Below are 16866 nucleotides of genomic sequence, written 5' to 3'. Positions count from 1 at the left end.
CATTTCAGCAGTTGCCAGAGAGCGCCAGATAACAGGCATCACTGCACTTGCACAGCTACGATGACACAAGAAGCCCATATGTTTGTACATGTAAAACATTAAAAGATCTTGCATTAGGTCATAAAAGAAACAAGACATCAGAGGATACTCAAAGAGCATGGTAATTTTGAGAACCATACTAAAATGCATAATTTGGCTTAAAGTGCACATTCGTAAGTCCAGATTCGGATGTAAATTTTCTTGGAGTACCATTACTGTATTATCTCATGTTTGGTTCTTTATTATGGCATAATGCCATACGTGCTAGAGGATGAAAACATGCAATCAAAATGCAGCAAACAGTTGAAACTAGCCAACAGTGCGGAATTAAACACTTCTTTTAAAATAAATTAACTGCCTCAACAGTAAAGGTTAATTAAAGCCAAATTTCTTTAACAAACTGTCAAAAATAACTTCATTGTTCTGCAAGCCGATTAATGCTTGACTGTCAGAAAGGTGGAAATAAAACAAAATCTGAAACGAATAACATACTGTAGCCTTCCGTAATTATGTGAATGTATTTTAATTCACTTGATACCTCCCAGTTACAGAAATCCATTTTGTTTTCATTTGACGTGAGAGTATTTAATGAAGAGGGAACAGCAAAATCACTTAACATAAACATGGGTCACATGGAGACTACCACCTCCCCACTACAACTCTGACCACTCTGTGCATCAGGTCCAGATCTACGATATTTCCAAACCAGAGCTCCCCCTCTCTCGAGTATTTGAGGTCCGATGCCAAAAAAAACCCGACTTTTCAAAAATATCTTCCTTTTGCATCTTTCTGAAGAATCCGATACATAAAACATATGTTTGAGGGAACATAAGACATGTTATTTGGTTGTAAGTGTGCCAAAGTGCAGTGCCACGCCTCTTCACACAGCATTCTTCCATCGCATGTCTCTGTATATCGCACTGTGGAATTAAAATGTGTAATATTTCGTAAAGGGTGCTATCAACCTATAATCAGGACAGTGGAAATTAAAATGTCCTGTGGTGCCTCTCCTGCTCCCAGTTGGCTGGTTTGACATCCTGCCCCTACCTTTACAAAATTACACCTCACAATTAACACTGGAAGGGATTATATGTAACCAGCAGAACAAGAACTCTTCAGAAAAATTTGCAGTTTTTACTGCCTATTAGATAAAAACGCGCTGTTTTGTGTGACGTAAAATTAAATATTGGATACATAAAACCAGTAAAGATTACAGACAAGCAAGACAGTACACATTTCTTCAATCCTTAAGTCCTAGCATTTTTTTTTCCCTCTCTAAACTTGCCACAGCTTTATATGGCGTTCTTTCCTTTCTGGGAAAGGACCTATTACCTCATCAAAGTTCGTCAACGATTCGCTACATGAAAAAACAAAATGTTGTTGTCTAATACTAGAAAAGCTGTTAATACAAACAGTCCCCAAGACTGGTGTGGTTTCTCAATCTGATGATTACATGTATTTTGTCACTGTCTGCTAGATAAAACGAAATATGCCTGAATAATATTGCAGCAATTGTTACACACACCAAATAAACTTGACTGTTTTGGCACAAATGGTTATTTTTATAACACAGCAGAATATAATTCGCGAAGTACCAATATCAAACACCTATTAGGCCAAATACAGGATAAAAGTTTTATGTTAGGAAATAGCTTCACATTTCATTCATACTCTCTAGCTTCTAAAGCACGAGATTGAAAAGTAGCAGTACGAAATTTTTATATAAATTTGGAATTGTCATTCTTCCATAATTTGTGAGAGTCCCCGTTTCTTCCCCTTCTTCATTCTAACAAACAATACTGTCATCACTAATTCTGTAACTATTCCTGCCAGTGTCATTACTTATTCTCTGGTTAACTTCACTAACCCTGCCACAATTACCGGTTTAGTTATTCCGAGTTTATTCTCCAGTTAGGTGTTATTACGTGTTCATACAAAGCATTTTCCGCACTACTCCCAGAATAGAATTTTAGCCATTGCTAGCCAGAGACTGTGTAACTGGCCCTTAGTACTGTAGCGGTCTGGCCAAAAATCTTCTGTCAAAATTTCATTTTCTTGGATACATGAAGAAGATAATATGCAATCTTTGTTACCTGTTATTCCTGTTCGTTGTTTATTTCCACTCTGGTAGTTTAAATCTATGGATTTCGCTAGTAATTGTAACGACACTGATACACATAAACAGCGATTGTCATTCACCCGCTCGGCTTATTTAGCACAGCTCGTATAGCCACAGCCCCTTTTGTCTGAAGGAAAGTTTATTTCTAGATGTGATGGGGGTTCCCCTGGCAGAGACATCACATACACTATGCACGCATTCAAAAATCAACTTTTTATTCATTCAGAAATCAACTTAGAATTTGTTCAAAAATCAACAGGGATGCGTTTCAAAATCGTATTAATAATTGATAGACCAATGTGCGCTGGATGCTAGGCGCTTTGTGAAACAAGGTCTTTTCCTCAATACTATGAATCTGGTGCCCTCCCCCCCCCCCCCCCCCACTTAAATTGCCACCTGGGGCAGATACCCCAGCTTGCCCCCGCCCCCTAGCTCTGGGCCTGTTGCACATACGTGAATCTGCCCGCTTCGGCACACCGGTAAAAATTTTCCAGACCGCATCTGGCTGCCTACTGCTAGTGCTTATACAGCTAATTGCCACACTTCTGCAGCCAGAAGCAGGAGAAGGTACTACTCATATGCGACTCAACTCCGCATGCACAGAACTGATGGAAAGCGTTTCCACTACTGAATCAGGGTCTAGACCTGAGCTAGTAGTGGGAAGTGTAACCGAGAAGCTAGACCAGATTAAGATCAAAGGCCTGTCTGGGGCCCAAAGGAAAAAGGAAGGGAAAGAATGGCTTCCAAAAAACAAGTGGAGGGAAGTAAAAGGACTAGAACCTAAGAATCCCAAGAGAAAACTGTCTCAGGTTGAAGGGGACACGCAGACCCCCACAATGTCAAAGACAGGTAGTAAGCGGTTAAGGAACGAATCAAAGACTCCCTCCTCCCTGGATAAGTGAGTCCAGAAAAAAACCAAGGCAAGAAATAGGGTAACAGACCTGTAGTACTGTAGTCTCAGTTTTTAGGATGGCAGTTATCCAGGAAGGTTATCCACTGGTGGCCATCACCTCACAGCAGGAGGAACTAGTTCAGATGGCCCTCTTTGAAAAGATTGGGGGGGGGGGGGGGGGGGACACTGGCCCAGGTCCCAACTTCAGGAGGGTCTATCTAGATCGTGGTGCACTCATTTTTGTCTGTGAGGGGGTGCACACAGTAGAGTGGCTCAAGGACAAGGTGCCCATGATATCCCCATGGGGAGATGTGAAGCTGCTGGTCAAGATGGCAGCGGAGCTTCTTAAGACCGCAAAGATATCATTATGTGTACCTAAGATCCTTAAGGAAGTCTCTCCCAAGCCTCTGTTCGGGGAAAATAGGGGCCCAGAACCCAAAAGTCTTGACAGAAGACTGGAGAGTGGTTAACCAGAAGGTTGCTCCGGAAGACAAACCCTGGTGGTAGAGGTTGGTGAGAAGTCCCTGAAGGTGATGAGGGAGCAGGACCTGAAACTATTGATACTTAATCAGCATGGTTTCAGAAAACATTGTTCTTGTGCAACGCAGCTAGCTCTTTATTCGCACCGAGCAAGGTGGCGCAGTGGTTAGACACTGGACTCGCATTCGGGAGGACGACGGTTCAATCCTGCGTCCGGCCATCCTGATTTAGGTTTTCCGTGATTTCCCTAAATCGCTCCAGGCAAATGCGGGGATGGTTCCTTTCAAAGGGCACGGCCGACTTCCTTCCCCGTCCTTCCCTAACCCGATGAGACCAATGACCTCGCTGTCTGGTCTCCTTCCCCAAAACAACCAACCAACCAACCAATCTTTATTCGCACGAAGTAATGGCCACTATCAACAGGGGATTTCAAGTTGATTCCGTATTTCTAGATTTCCGGAAAGCTTTTGACACCGTTCCTCACAAGCGACTTCTAATCAAGCTGCGGGCCTATGGGGTATCGTCTCAGTTGTGCGACTGGATTCGTGATTTCCTGTCAGGAAGGTCGCAGTACGTAGTAATAGACGGCAAATCATCGAGTAAAACTGAAGTGATATTCCCAGGGAAGCGTCCTGGGACCTCTGCTGTTCCTGATCTATATAAATGACCTGGGTGACAATCTGAGCAGCTCTCTTAGGTTGTTCGCAGATGATGCTGCAATTTACCGTCTAGTAAGGTCATCCGAAGACCAGTATCAGTTGCAAAGTGATTTAGAAAAGATTGCTGTATGGTGTGGCAGGTGGCAGTTGACGCTAAATAACGAAAAGTGTGAGGTGATCCATATGAGTTCCAAAAGAAATCCGTTTGAATTCGATTACTCGATAAATAGTACAATTCTCAAGGCTGTCAATTCAACTAAGTACCTGGGTGTTAAAATTACGAACAACTTCAGTTGGAAAGACCACATAGATAATATTGTGGGGAAGGCGAGCCAAAGGTTGCCTTTCATTGGCAGGACACTTAGAAGATGCAACAAGTCCACTAAAGAGACAGCTTACACTACACTCGTTCGTCCTCTGTTAGAATATTGCTGCGCGGTGTGGGATCCTTACCAGGTGGGATTGACGGAGGACATCGAAAGGGTGCAAAAAAGGGCAGCTCATTTTGTATTATCATGGAATAGGGGAGAGAGTGTGGCAGATATGATACGCGAGTTGGGATGGAAGCCATTAAAGCAAAGACGTTTTTCGTAGCGGCGAGATCTATTTACGAAATTTCAGTCACCAACTTTCTCTTCCGAATGCGAAAATATTTTGTTGAGCCCAACCTACATAGGTAGGAATGACCATCAAAATAAAATAAGAGAAATCAGAGCTCGAACAGAAAGGATTAGGTGTTCGTTTTTCCCGTGCACTGTTCGGGAGTGGAATGGTAGAGAGATAGTATGATTGTGGTTCGATGAACCCTTTGCCACGCACTTAAATGTGAATTGCACAGTAAACATGTAGATGTAGATGTAAAACTGTTTTTAGGGTTCTCGCAGGTCACTGTCAGGGTTCTCAAAGACCTCAAAGATGGCAGTAAAACGGAGCCTGGAGGTGCTGCAGATTAATCTGCAGCACATTAAAGGGACCTCTGCTGCCCTGAGCCACTGACTGGGGAGACAGGAAGTGGACGTGGCCCTGATACAAGAGCCCTATTTATACAAAGAGGGTGTATCGGGCCTTGGAGGCACTGGAAGTAAGCTGATCTATGCTAGGAATTTAAGAAACTCAATAACATGCATCTATGTAAGAAATGGCATTTCTTTCCTGCCAATGATGGATTTCTGCTCTAGAGCCTTAGTGACCATTAAAATGCAGCAATGTGAGAAAGATGTCATGAGGGAAATCATTTTGGCCTCAGCATACCTTCCTTACAAAGACAACTCTCCTCCTCCCTTGGAGGTGAGGAAATTGGTAGAGACTTTCCATCAGCAAGGTGATCAACTGCTGGTGGGATGCAACGTGAATGCCCACAATCTAGTGTGGGGCAGCAAGGACACCAACAGTAAAGGTGAGTACCTTCTTGAATTTCTTTTAGCTAACAACTTAGAGGTTCGGAATAGGGGCAATGAACCTACATTCAGGAACAGCAGAATGGAAGAAGTAATTTGGTTCCATCACGATGAATAGCTATGTCAAACAATGGCATGAGGTATTGGAGCCATTCTCATCGGACCACATGTACATTAAATTCAAGGTTGAAATGGGAATCAGACAGACCACGACCAATAGGAATCCCAGGAAAACAGACTGGGAGAAATACAGGAGGAACCTTGACTTAGGCTTCTCGGAAATTAAAACCTCGATAAGGAAGCCAGTAGAATTTGAGGAAGTGACCATAGTGACCTCATATCAGGGCAACTGCTCAATCACCAGGAAGTGCACAAATGGGAGTGTTCCTTGGTGGAATAACAAACTAGAAATGCAAAGAAAACAGGTATGGAGACTGTTTAATATTGTGAGACAAAAAGGACAATGGCTAAATATCGTGAGGCCCTTGTCAATTACAATCTTGCAATAAGACAAGCAAAGGAGGGATCCTGGAAGGCATTCTGTGAGGAAGTGGAGGGCACAGCTGCACAAGCCAGACTTCACAAGATTCTCACTAGAGTACCAACCAATCCAGGAGGTACGTTAAGAAAGGAGGATGGGGAATATACAAAGACACCACATGAGATGCTGGAATTGCTCCTCAAAAGTCACTTTCCTCAATACGCTCTGCCGGACAATACAGACCAGTATGTGACCCCAGAGAGACAATGGTTCTCAGGCACTTGAAGAGGGGACAGGGAATCGGACAAGGAGTGTGTGAACTTCAACAAAATCCAGTGGGTGACGGGAACATTCCAACCATTCAAGTCACCTGGCCCAGATGGAATTTTTCCAGCTCTCCTGCAACAGGTAGGAGGAAAGCTTATAAGAGTCCTATGCAGGCTATTCAGGGTTAGCCTACCAGTAGGAATCATTCCCAATGAAACTTCCTGGCAGATTAAAACTGTGTGCCCGACCGAGACTCGAACTCGGGATCTTTGCCTTTCGCGGGCAAGTGCTCTACCATCTGAGCTACCGAAGCACAACTCACGCCCGGTCTCACAGCTTTACTTCTGCCAGTATCTCGTCTCCTACCTTCCAAACTTTACAGAAGCTCTCCTGCGAACCTTGCAGAACTAGCACTCCTGAAAGAAAGGATATTGTGGAGACATGGCTTAGCCACAGCCCGGGGGATGTTTCCTGAATGAGATTTTCACTCTGCAGCGGAGTGTGCGCTGATATGAAACTTCCTGGCAGATTAAAACTGGAAACATCCCCCAGGCTGTGGCTAAGCCATGTCTCCGCAATATCCTTTCTTTCAGGAGTGCTAGTTCTGCAAGGTTCACAGAGAGAGCTTCTGTAAAGTTTGGAAGGTAGGAGACGAGATACTGGCAGAAGTAAAGCTGTGAGACTGGGCGTGAGTCGTGCTTCAGTAGCTCAGATGGTAGAGCACTTGCCCGCGAAAGGCAAAGGTCCCGAGTTCGAGTCTCGGTCGGGCACACAGTTTTAATCTGCCAGGAAGTTTCATATCAGCGCACACTCCACTGCAGAGTGAAAATCTCATTCTGGAGTAGTGAGATAAAGTAATATCCTTTATTAGAGTATTGGTTCTTACCAGTCAAAGTTACAAAAATTTAACTGAAAACTAAAACAATGAAAAATTCCCGGAATTCTAAAAAATTCCGGTGTTTTTCCCTGTTTTCTCCTGGATGAAAAAATTCTCAGGTTTTTCCCGGATATCCCGGTTGTTCCGGATCATATATACCCTGTAAGAAGTCCATTATAGTCGACAGCGCAGAAAGTGATGCTGCACAGAGGATGGAGGAAAACGCACCGAGGAGGGTGACCTCACCCAACAGCTGGAGAATGAGCGGAGGTGCGGATCCATGTCTATGAAGGATGCTAGAGGTCTCAGCACATGGACACTATGCACTATGTAAGGCGCCCTTCCCAAATTGGCTCGTTCTTCAGGAAAATTGTGAAAAATGGAGATGAAACCCTACAGGGGACCATCACATAAAGGCTGAAACATGTGAGACTCCTTTTAGTCACCTCTTATGACAGGCAGGAATACCTCGGCCCTATTGTAACCCCCAGACCTGCAGGGGGAAAACTGTCTCAGTCAGCGGCCAATGATTATTGGCGTTCATCGGACCTTTATATAAAGATATTATAAAAGGTGTGCTGAGCAGTCAGCTACCTTAGTTGGAAAGTTTATGGAAGGAATTTAGTTGAATGATGATGTTACCAATGTAAATAATGTTTTACTGGAACAGTTTTTTAAGAAAATTTCCAGCAACCACAATTTCTGCCAAATAGTTGCTACAGAGGCCAATATAGTTTTTAAATGATTGATGAACAGATTAAAAGGTCTTCCTGCTGCTCAGTATCCACGTACAATTAAAAAGGATTTGTTATAAAATTCTACTTCAGTACATGTCGTCATATGCTGCTCTATGCAAAATTCATTAATGTCTATGTTCTTAAATGTATAACACTTCCTGACTAACGTAGCAATACCTCCTCCCTCAATTTCTGCTAAGTGAGATGCTAACTTAAATTCTGGAATGCTTGACCTCTTCCTCCATTGGACGGTCTTTTCAAACAATTCTTTCTTTTACATCTTACCAATCATTAAATTAATAACATTTTAATTTCTCTATTGAAACTAATGAGTCAGTTTCTATAATACTGCCAAGCTTGAAACAATTCAATATCTGTATGCAGTAACCCCAGAAATAATACAGAGCAGTTTTCAAGTACACCAAAGTATGTTATTTCTCATTTGTAAAACTGCAGCCACCACAGGATTTTAATTTTTGGAAATATAGTTACAAATATTAGGCCTGAAACAACAAAACACACATTTGTCCAACATTCTCAGGGCACACTGTATATTATATGCAAACAGTAAACAACAAGACAGTTTACATATCTAGAAGTATATAATTAATGTAGAGAAATCAATATCAGACCATGACGGAATATGGTTAAAACTACAGACAAAAAAATTTCACACAGAAATGTGAAAAACTCCATTAGAAACGAGTCAAATGTTAATGCTTTCAAATCAACAAGTAGTCCAGATCCCAGTCCATCTGTGTCTATATTAATAAAGAGTGACAGATTTATAAATATACTTTTGGCATATTTAATAAATATTGTCTTCAACTATTTAATGGACACAAGTGAAACGTAAATGGTTGTGGAAGTACACACAACTGGTTTCAATTCATCCTCTGTAGCTTAGAAATTTTAGTGATCTTACAGCAGATCAAAGGAGAGTTTAACAAAGCAGACTACTTTCAGATAAAGAAAAGATACAAATTGGCCATTATAAAATATAACTACATCATGGACAATTTATACATATGATTTTTACCAGTGGAAAAATTCTCCTATTAGAGCACAAAAAAGGAAATTATGCTGCTGTTTAAAAGACTGACTGAAAAGTGGGGTACAAGTTGTCTCATTCCACCTCCTTCAGCACCTTTAAAAGTTTTCCCCAAAAACTTTGGCATGTGAACATATTCGCACTCAAACATGAAACTCACCCCTAAATGTAACTCAGTCACATTGCTGACACCCTTCCATTTCCACATGCCCATTCTCACTCATTCTGCTCATCTAATTGTCATTATCTAATTATCTAATTGTTACTGGCTCCTGTTTCAAAGCCACAGTCACCTTGTTCTATCCTACCACTACACCCGCCTTTCACTGTCACTGCCTCCCTATGTTCTCTCTTACTGCTAATATCTAATTCATTCATTCCCACTTCTGCTGACCCTTCGTGGTCACTACATCTCACTTCCTGGTTGTCATTTTCATAGCCTGTCTCATTAGCACTGGCTTTCAACCACATCCACTTTCTACTTCTCTTTATTCCTCTCCCACAGCCACTGTATATTATCTTCCAGTACTTACTACTCCCCCCCCCCCCCCTTACCCACTGTCTCCTCCTTTCTCAACTTAAAAATGTGTTAACATGTTCACAAGTCAAAATTTTTGGTAAAATTTCTAAATATGCTGAGGTAGGTATAATAAGGTAGCTGGTAATCCACTTTTCAGAATGAGATTTTCACTCTGCAGCGGAGTGTGTGCTGATATGAACCTTCCTGGAAGATTAAAACTGTGCGCTGGACTGAGACTTGAACTCGGGACCTTTGCCTTTCGTGGGCAAGCGCTTGCCCGAGAAAGGCAAAGGTCCCGAGTTCGAGTCTCGGTCCGGCACGCAGTTTTAATCTGCCAGGAAGGTTCAATCCACTTTTCAGTCAGAGTCTTGAAATAAATGTGAACATTTTCATGGTTTTTTTTATGACCCAATAGGATCATATTCCCCAGTGGTTCCCCTCTTGTCCCTGCTGTAAGAGGGCATGCCAGTGATAGGAAAAGAAATGCTTTGTCAGTAAAATTTTGACCAGATTTCAGGTGCAAAAAATTTTTGCATGTGCTTCAGTATGACAACATGGTGATCACAGAACCCTTCCAATGATAACGGAGCTGTGGCGATGGGGCATGAGTCATGCTTGGGTAGCTCAGACGGTAGAACACTTACCCCGCGAAAGGCAAAGGTCCCGAGTTCAAGTCTCAGTCTGGCACACAGTTTAAATCTGCCAGGAAGTTTCACATCAGTGCACACACTGCTGCAAAGTGGAAACCTCATTCTGGATAACAGAGATACTTTACAGTACATTATCTCCTAACATACATTGTCATAATTTAGAACATAATCCTAAAGTCTTTATGATGGTACTGCTTTACTTTAGAAGTAAGCAGTACTAATACATCCCTGTCATCACATTTAAGAAAGAAGTAAAATTTTTCTGAAATGTAAATGCTGACTGTTACACTTTTCACAGAGAATTTACAGGATGAAAAACAGAATAGTTTACCAAGAACACAAAAGAAATGAGAAATATAATTTTTTCCTGAAATTATTCTTGTAACATTACGAGCCCAGTTTCTTTCACACAAAGTCACAGACATTTACAGTGGAAGTTGAGAAAACGAGCAACCAACATCTGAGATCAGAATATCTTGTGCTAGAAAGAGGGAGAGCTTTATGTAATATGAAGGAATAGCTCTAATGGAGACAAAAATGCGCTGTAAGCAGTACCGCAGAATTTTTCAGTATGTCACCAAGAAGACAAAAACCATAATCTAACACAAAACATTAAAAATTGCAAGAATAAGCAAAGGACAATTAGGAGCATTAAGATGCATAAATGAGTAAACTTGGCAAGGCAAATGATACCAAACTACCAGATGACAGCACCAAAGGTATAGCTAATGTGAAATTAAAATCATTTACTACTAAATTCAATGAATTCTTCCTTACAGTAGATGCAAGCATGGAGACAAAAGATTTCTGTCAAAAAGCAGATGCAATTAACTTACTTAGACAGGTAATGCATACTCCACCACCTGACATCAGATACTTCAATCTCTCAGGAGATACTGATTACAATTGTAACTCAAGGTAGGGCACTATCAAGTCAGAACAAGGTTTAGTATTTTGGCCAACATACAATCACCACCAAAGAGGTTATTACTTTTCAGTGGCCTAAAAATGTTTGTGGTCTCTCTAAATAATTCAGGACTAAAGGAGGCCACTCACTGAATAGCAGACACATTAAGCATTGAGTCATCAAGAAGTACACAAAGAGAATAAAAATTCCGCTAGCTTTCAGAAGAATTTTTTAATGAGCAAGAGTTATACAAGGAACAGTGAATGATTGGTTCCAGCCTTATCTGAAAAACTGGTGCAAAAGGTGGAGTTCACACATCTGCTGCTGATAAATTTTTAGTGATACAATTGTCAGACAAGAAACACATAAACATAGGTGTTCTTCAGACTAGAGTACTGGAGCCAATTCTGTTCTTAATATAGAGGGTCAGTCACATAAGATATAAGTCCCTTTTTATTTCCTGGACAGTTCCAGATATCAAAATGAGGTTTTCTGCAATTGATAGTACGCTGATAGGGGCCTACAACATTTTGTATGGATAATGTTCTGAGCTCTGATATGAACCGGGATGCTGAAAGTATATATATATTTTTTATCTTATACTTTTCATAACTGCATTCAACAGCTCTTGGTAAGACAATTACAGTGATACAGCACTTGGTAGTATTGACATTGAAACCTTCTGCAAAAGAGTCTGAGAAATGAACTAAAACTGGAAAGCAATGCAGCCAGTCAGTTACGCCGTGTAAACAACACTAAGCACAGCTCTCATCAGGCTCCATTGTTACGGCTAATGCAGCAAGACAGGCCTGTGTTATGAAGATAAAGCCTCATTTCCTGTATGACAGATACGGGGTCAGCTACGATTTTTGTATATGGAACTACAGCAAATACTTGTTTCTGACACATCAAATGGGGCTTAGGAAAACTATTTCCTATCTGCATTCATAACTGAATTTTGTGGAAACAACTATGGTTGCATCATGCAATTTTCCAGTACCATTTCAACAGCATTTGTTTGATATTCACCATACAAAAGTAGCTTGTCTAATTTCTCCTCATTGGTGTATATTTCTGCATTCAAGAAATGTTGAAGTAAAAATTGCCAACTGATAGACAACACAGTTCCTGCTAGTTCTAAAGTGAATGCAATTAACAAGTCAAAAGACTTTATACAACAATGTCATCTGGTGGTTTACAATGCAATAGTTGATCTCGGCCGACCTGTTTTTCAATTTTAGAATATTTATCACATTCTTTTGAGAAGAGCTTACGCCTCAAAATTAACAAGAATGAGATCAATGTACTTGCCTTTACTTTGGGATGCTGAAAAAACCATAACATTCCATTTAAAAAAAATCATACTTGCTCCAGTATTCAACCTATACACAAGAGTTAAAATTCTTTATTACACACCATACCAGAGTACGTGTCCCTTAGTGTGCTATCATTTGCCAAAAAACTCGCTTCGGTAACTAAAACCGTTCATGAAATAAAAGGGGTGTTACATCTTATGTGACTCACTCTGTATATCAATGATTTTCCAGACAGTATAAGGCATGATCTCCTTGTTGATGACAGCAACATCTGCAGTCATTGATAAAACGCCAGAGCTCCTATTTGAGGAAACACATGAAACCTTCAAGGCTGTAGAGAATTTGCCATGGTATACTACATTAACATTGAACATAAAGAAAATGAATCTTATACACATCAGCATAAAGGGGGACAACAATTCTGTAACATTAAGCACAGATGATAAATCTGTAGCTTGTGAAACAAACACAAAGTTTTTAGGAATGGAGATTGAATAGCAAGTGATGTGGGATGAACACACAGTACTACTGCCAAAAAGAATTTCGGCAGCGTGTTATGATCTTAGGTTTTCAATATCAGTTTGTAACAGCCAATGTCTTGTGTGGTGACATACCATGCTTAAATACACTCAATTCATAGTTGTGTGTTTCTTTTCTGTGGATCAAAGGGACAAAATATGGACAAATTTTAAACTGCAGAAAAGGTTCACAAGAATAATAATTATAAGTTGTAGTTGGGCTCATTGTAAAGAGCTATTTAAAAAACTGGGCATTCTTACTGCACAAAATGAGTACATCTACCAATCTGTAGTGCATGTCAAGGACATTACCAGGTATTTCACTAACAATTCTATACATTTTCATGGAACAAGAGTGAGTTTGCACTTACAATTACCACAGGAAAAACAAACAAACAAAAAACTCAAAACAGCATTTTTATCAGTAAATGAAACTGAAAAATAAATTTCCATAGGAAATAAAGATTACTAAAATATATCAATTCAATAAGAGTAGCTACAACATTCATCATAAGTAATGCATACCACACAATTAAAGACTAAGAAGGCTGAGAGTAGAGGGTAATAATGAAAGGGGATACCACCACCCTGTGACATTTCAAAACACAATCCTGATTTACGGCTTTCATGAGGAAATCCTGTGTCAAGTCCACAATACTAACGTCTTGCCATTCTCTTGGGTTCAACATCACACTCGTAATGGGGGATACCAACTCAGCACTTCAGATGGTCTGAGGAGCATAGTTGAATGAGCGCAGGTGTGGAGTCAGCTTTTTAAATAGACTGGAGTTAGTGCAAGGGGCACAGCGCAATCTTTACGGTCCAGGAGTCACCGGCAGATGTCACTGTGTGCGACCTTGAACGAAACCACAGGCCTACCGAATGAGGCACTGCAGCTGTTAAGAGACTGACTTCGTATTTGGAAGGATGGAGTTGTTCTGTCTGGTCATCAAGAATTGGATTTTATGGGGTTTTCGCTAAATCACAAACACAGAGATGAATCCTTAATGAAGGCCTTGGGGGGCTACCTGTCCTATCCTTGCACAGCATGTTTGTATTTTGTGTGTTGTATATTTTGAGCAAGTGATTTCCACTGTATTAACATAAAAATTCCTATATACTTATGATATGGTCCTTGGCTGATTAACGCTAAAACATATAACAATCTAACAACCTTATATTTTGGCGGAAAAGTTCAGTTATGTATTACGTACATTAAACTTTGTATTAAACAGTCTGCCATTTTTTGTTTCTCTTTTTCTTTTACTGCAAGTATGTTATTTGACTACTGTATCTATTGGAAACATTTACCTAGTGAAAATTTTGGAAATCATGGGGACTGTGCGGATACTGTTCTGGTTACACTGAATGCTTCAAGAAAATTGGTCATGCAAATAACCAGAGACTCTGCTGCAGACCGTACAATTTGTGGTCCAATCACAGGAGGGGCGATGCATCACTCTCACCCTTACGTCACCCCTCCATACGGTTGAATGACTCTTATAGCTCTGCATTTAAATGTTCTACATAACACTTCATCCAGGACTTTTAATATCGCTTAAAGAGTCGTGACATCACTGAGCCCTGCACTTGGCATAAAATTGTTAGATACCTGGTATTCCTTAACTATGGACTTCTCTACTAATTCAAACATTCCCCCTTCCCCATGACTACTCTTAAGCAGGACTGATTTGGTCTTTTTAATCCTCTGACGACCACTAACTTTGTCTTGCACTTTTACTTCTGTCTTGTCAGTGTATTCCTGAATGCCTTGAGTTGTCTGCACACTTTTGTCTAGTCTCCACAGAAGTGAAGCTGTGTGAAACGTGTAGACAAACTAGTACACTTTCAGCATCTCTTGAACTTGCTGCCCGATTTATTTCATAAGCAACATTCAAATATCTTACAAATCTGGCTTAAGAAAGCATTTCACACAGTTGGGGATTTCACAAGCTGTAGATAGGAAAACCTTACATTATGATTTCCTGAAGAAATATGTCACCTTGCACAACACACTTCTACACACCAGTGTCAACAATATCAGTTTCTTATCAGAAAAAAATCTATACTTACAAAACAGAATAAGCTAAACTTGAAACATACAACTACATGTCCACGATTCAAGTGTGTATTTTTACGCAAATTTTTCAAATATAGATGGTCACTGTTGCTAATCAAAAACACCTAATCTCTAAACATTTTTAATGCTTCCTTCTATTGTGGTTACTAAAATGAGTTAGCTGTTTCTTACAAGTAAAGGAAAGCATGGGCTCTTCAACACTTCGACTGCTGCGGTTACATCAACATTAAGGTCATGAAATGCACGAGCTCAGACTACATTAGTTTTCGACACACAGCTATGACGACTCAATTCCACGTATGAACCTGGCAATCGGCTACTTTTACATGCCTAAACATCAGTCAAAATGATTTGACTTCTTACGTTTACATGCCGAAGCTTAATGGACAATTTTTTGCGCCAATCAACCTAAATACCATGTGGCTTATCTATTTTCTTATATATTTAATTCTTTCTCTTGTCTAATAATACAAATTTATGCAATTATAGCACATTCCACTACACGTGGTTTCCTTAAGTATACAAGTTACTGAACGTGCAGTTTTCTAACAACGTTTTTCTCAATATTACCTTCATTTCAACTGAGGCGTTACTTGAAACGGTAGCCTATCCCTAACTACGTAACTACCAACGAAGGCTTCTTTTATTTCGATACCCAAACGAATACACCAACAATCAACCTTAACTAATTGCGATTCTTTCCAAGGTTAATATACAAAAGCAGTACTTACACAATATGCACATTTACTAATAAACTTTTAAAAAGAATCCAAATTTCTGGTGGATCCAAACATGTGAAAACTAATCTCTTTGCGGCTGTATTTCAATTTTTAAGTCATACAATCTCTAACGATCAAACATGTTTTATCCAGATCACGGACAGTATTAAGAAACCCGTCGGCTTTGGACAATTGTGTTTCTTACCACCCGTGCTTAGGAGATTGCGACCTCTTGAGGCATCTCAGAGCCCAAAATCTAATTAACTGAACACCCTTGGGCGTTCACTAGTGGGCGCTATTAACAAAACAACATCCTTCCCTTCTTTTCAAAATCTACGGCTGGCATATAACCAAAACATTCGACTGACATTTCCTGCAAACGTCAAAGCGCTAAAGATATACGTCATAAGCTCTCAGACATACTTTAAATTCCCGTCAGAGATGCACAGTAGATACCAAGCCTAGTTTACACGACGACACTTACAGGTAACTGTGCTATCGGCCACTGCGCATGCGTGCCGCACTGTTGCGCTACTCGTCGGTGAAACTAAACACTTCAGGCGTGTTCCAACTGTGGCGACAGTAGTTGTATGAGTTTTGAGGTTATGTGAGTTCGTATAGTGTAGACAAACTGAAATGTGCAGTGAAGAACGGGGAATAATGTTCGCTTTTTGGATATCTATACTTTGCATTGGTGCTTGTGGGATTTCAGTGATGCTGATTACAAAAATAAGCAATATTTTGCTGCCCCTGAGACCTTCACGTGCAATCAGAACACAGAAAGTTTGACAATATCTGAGCTGCAGGGCAAAATTTATTGAATTAGAAGCACATATACAACTGAATTAAGAAAAATACAAGCAAATGTAATTCTAGCTGTGGAAATGCTGTCGTCTACAAGAAATGCTCTCATCGTTCGAGTTGGCCGACTTTTTTTTTTAAGGGATCTTGTTGACAGGAGAGAAGGCTACACAAATCAAGAATCTGCATTCTTTATTCAATATTCGCCTATTTAAAACGTCGCAGCAGTGCTCTCCATTCACATATGTTTGACTTTCGAAATATTGGCACTCTACAGATCTATCTTCAAGAGAGTAGTCTGCAAACCATTCTCTTCTTAATGCGGCCTGTTCGAATAATCATTGCCGATAATGTTA

The 16866-nt window shown here is 40.3% G+C and overlaps 1 protein-coding gene across 2 annotated transcripts in view; it reads right to left on the bottom strand.

Moving 5' to 3' along the window:
- Positions 1–16213, bottom strand: part of LOC126416742 (dynein regulatory complex subunit 6-like) — a 40307-nt gene extending 24094 nt beyond the window's left edge. Inside the window, exon 1 of one of the 2 annotated variants that reach the window (XM_050084576.1) lies at positions 16133–16213. The gene's annotated coding sequence lies outside the window, so the exon portion shown is untranslated. The other variant, XM_050084575.1, reaches the window with a different exon arrangement.
- Between the last annotated feature and the right edge of the window lie 653 nt (positions 16214–16866).

This window comes from Schistocerca serialis, chromosome 8, assembly GCF_023864345.2.
Source record: "Schistocerca serialis cubense isolate TAMUIC-IGC-003099 chromosome 8, iqSchSeri2.2, whole genome shotgun sequence".
Taxonomy (NCBI): domain Eukaryota; kingdom Metazoa; phylum Arthropoda; class Insecta; order Orthoptera; family Acrididae; genus Schistocerca; species Schistocerca serialis.
The sequence above is the reverse complement of the archived record's forward strand: the minus strand, read 5'-3'. Positions and strand labels throughout refer to the sequence as shown.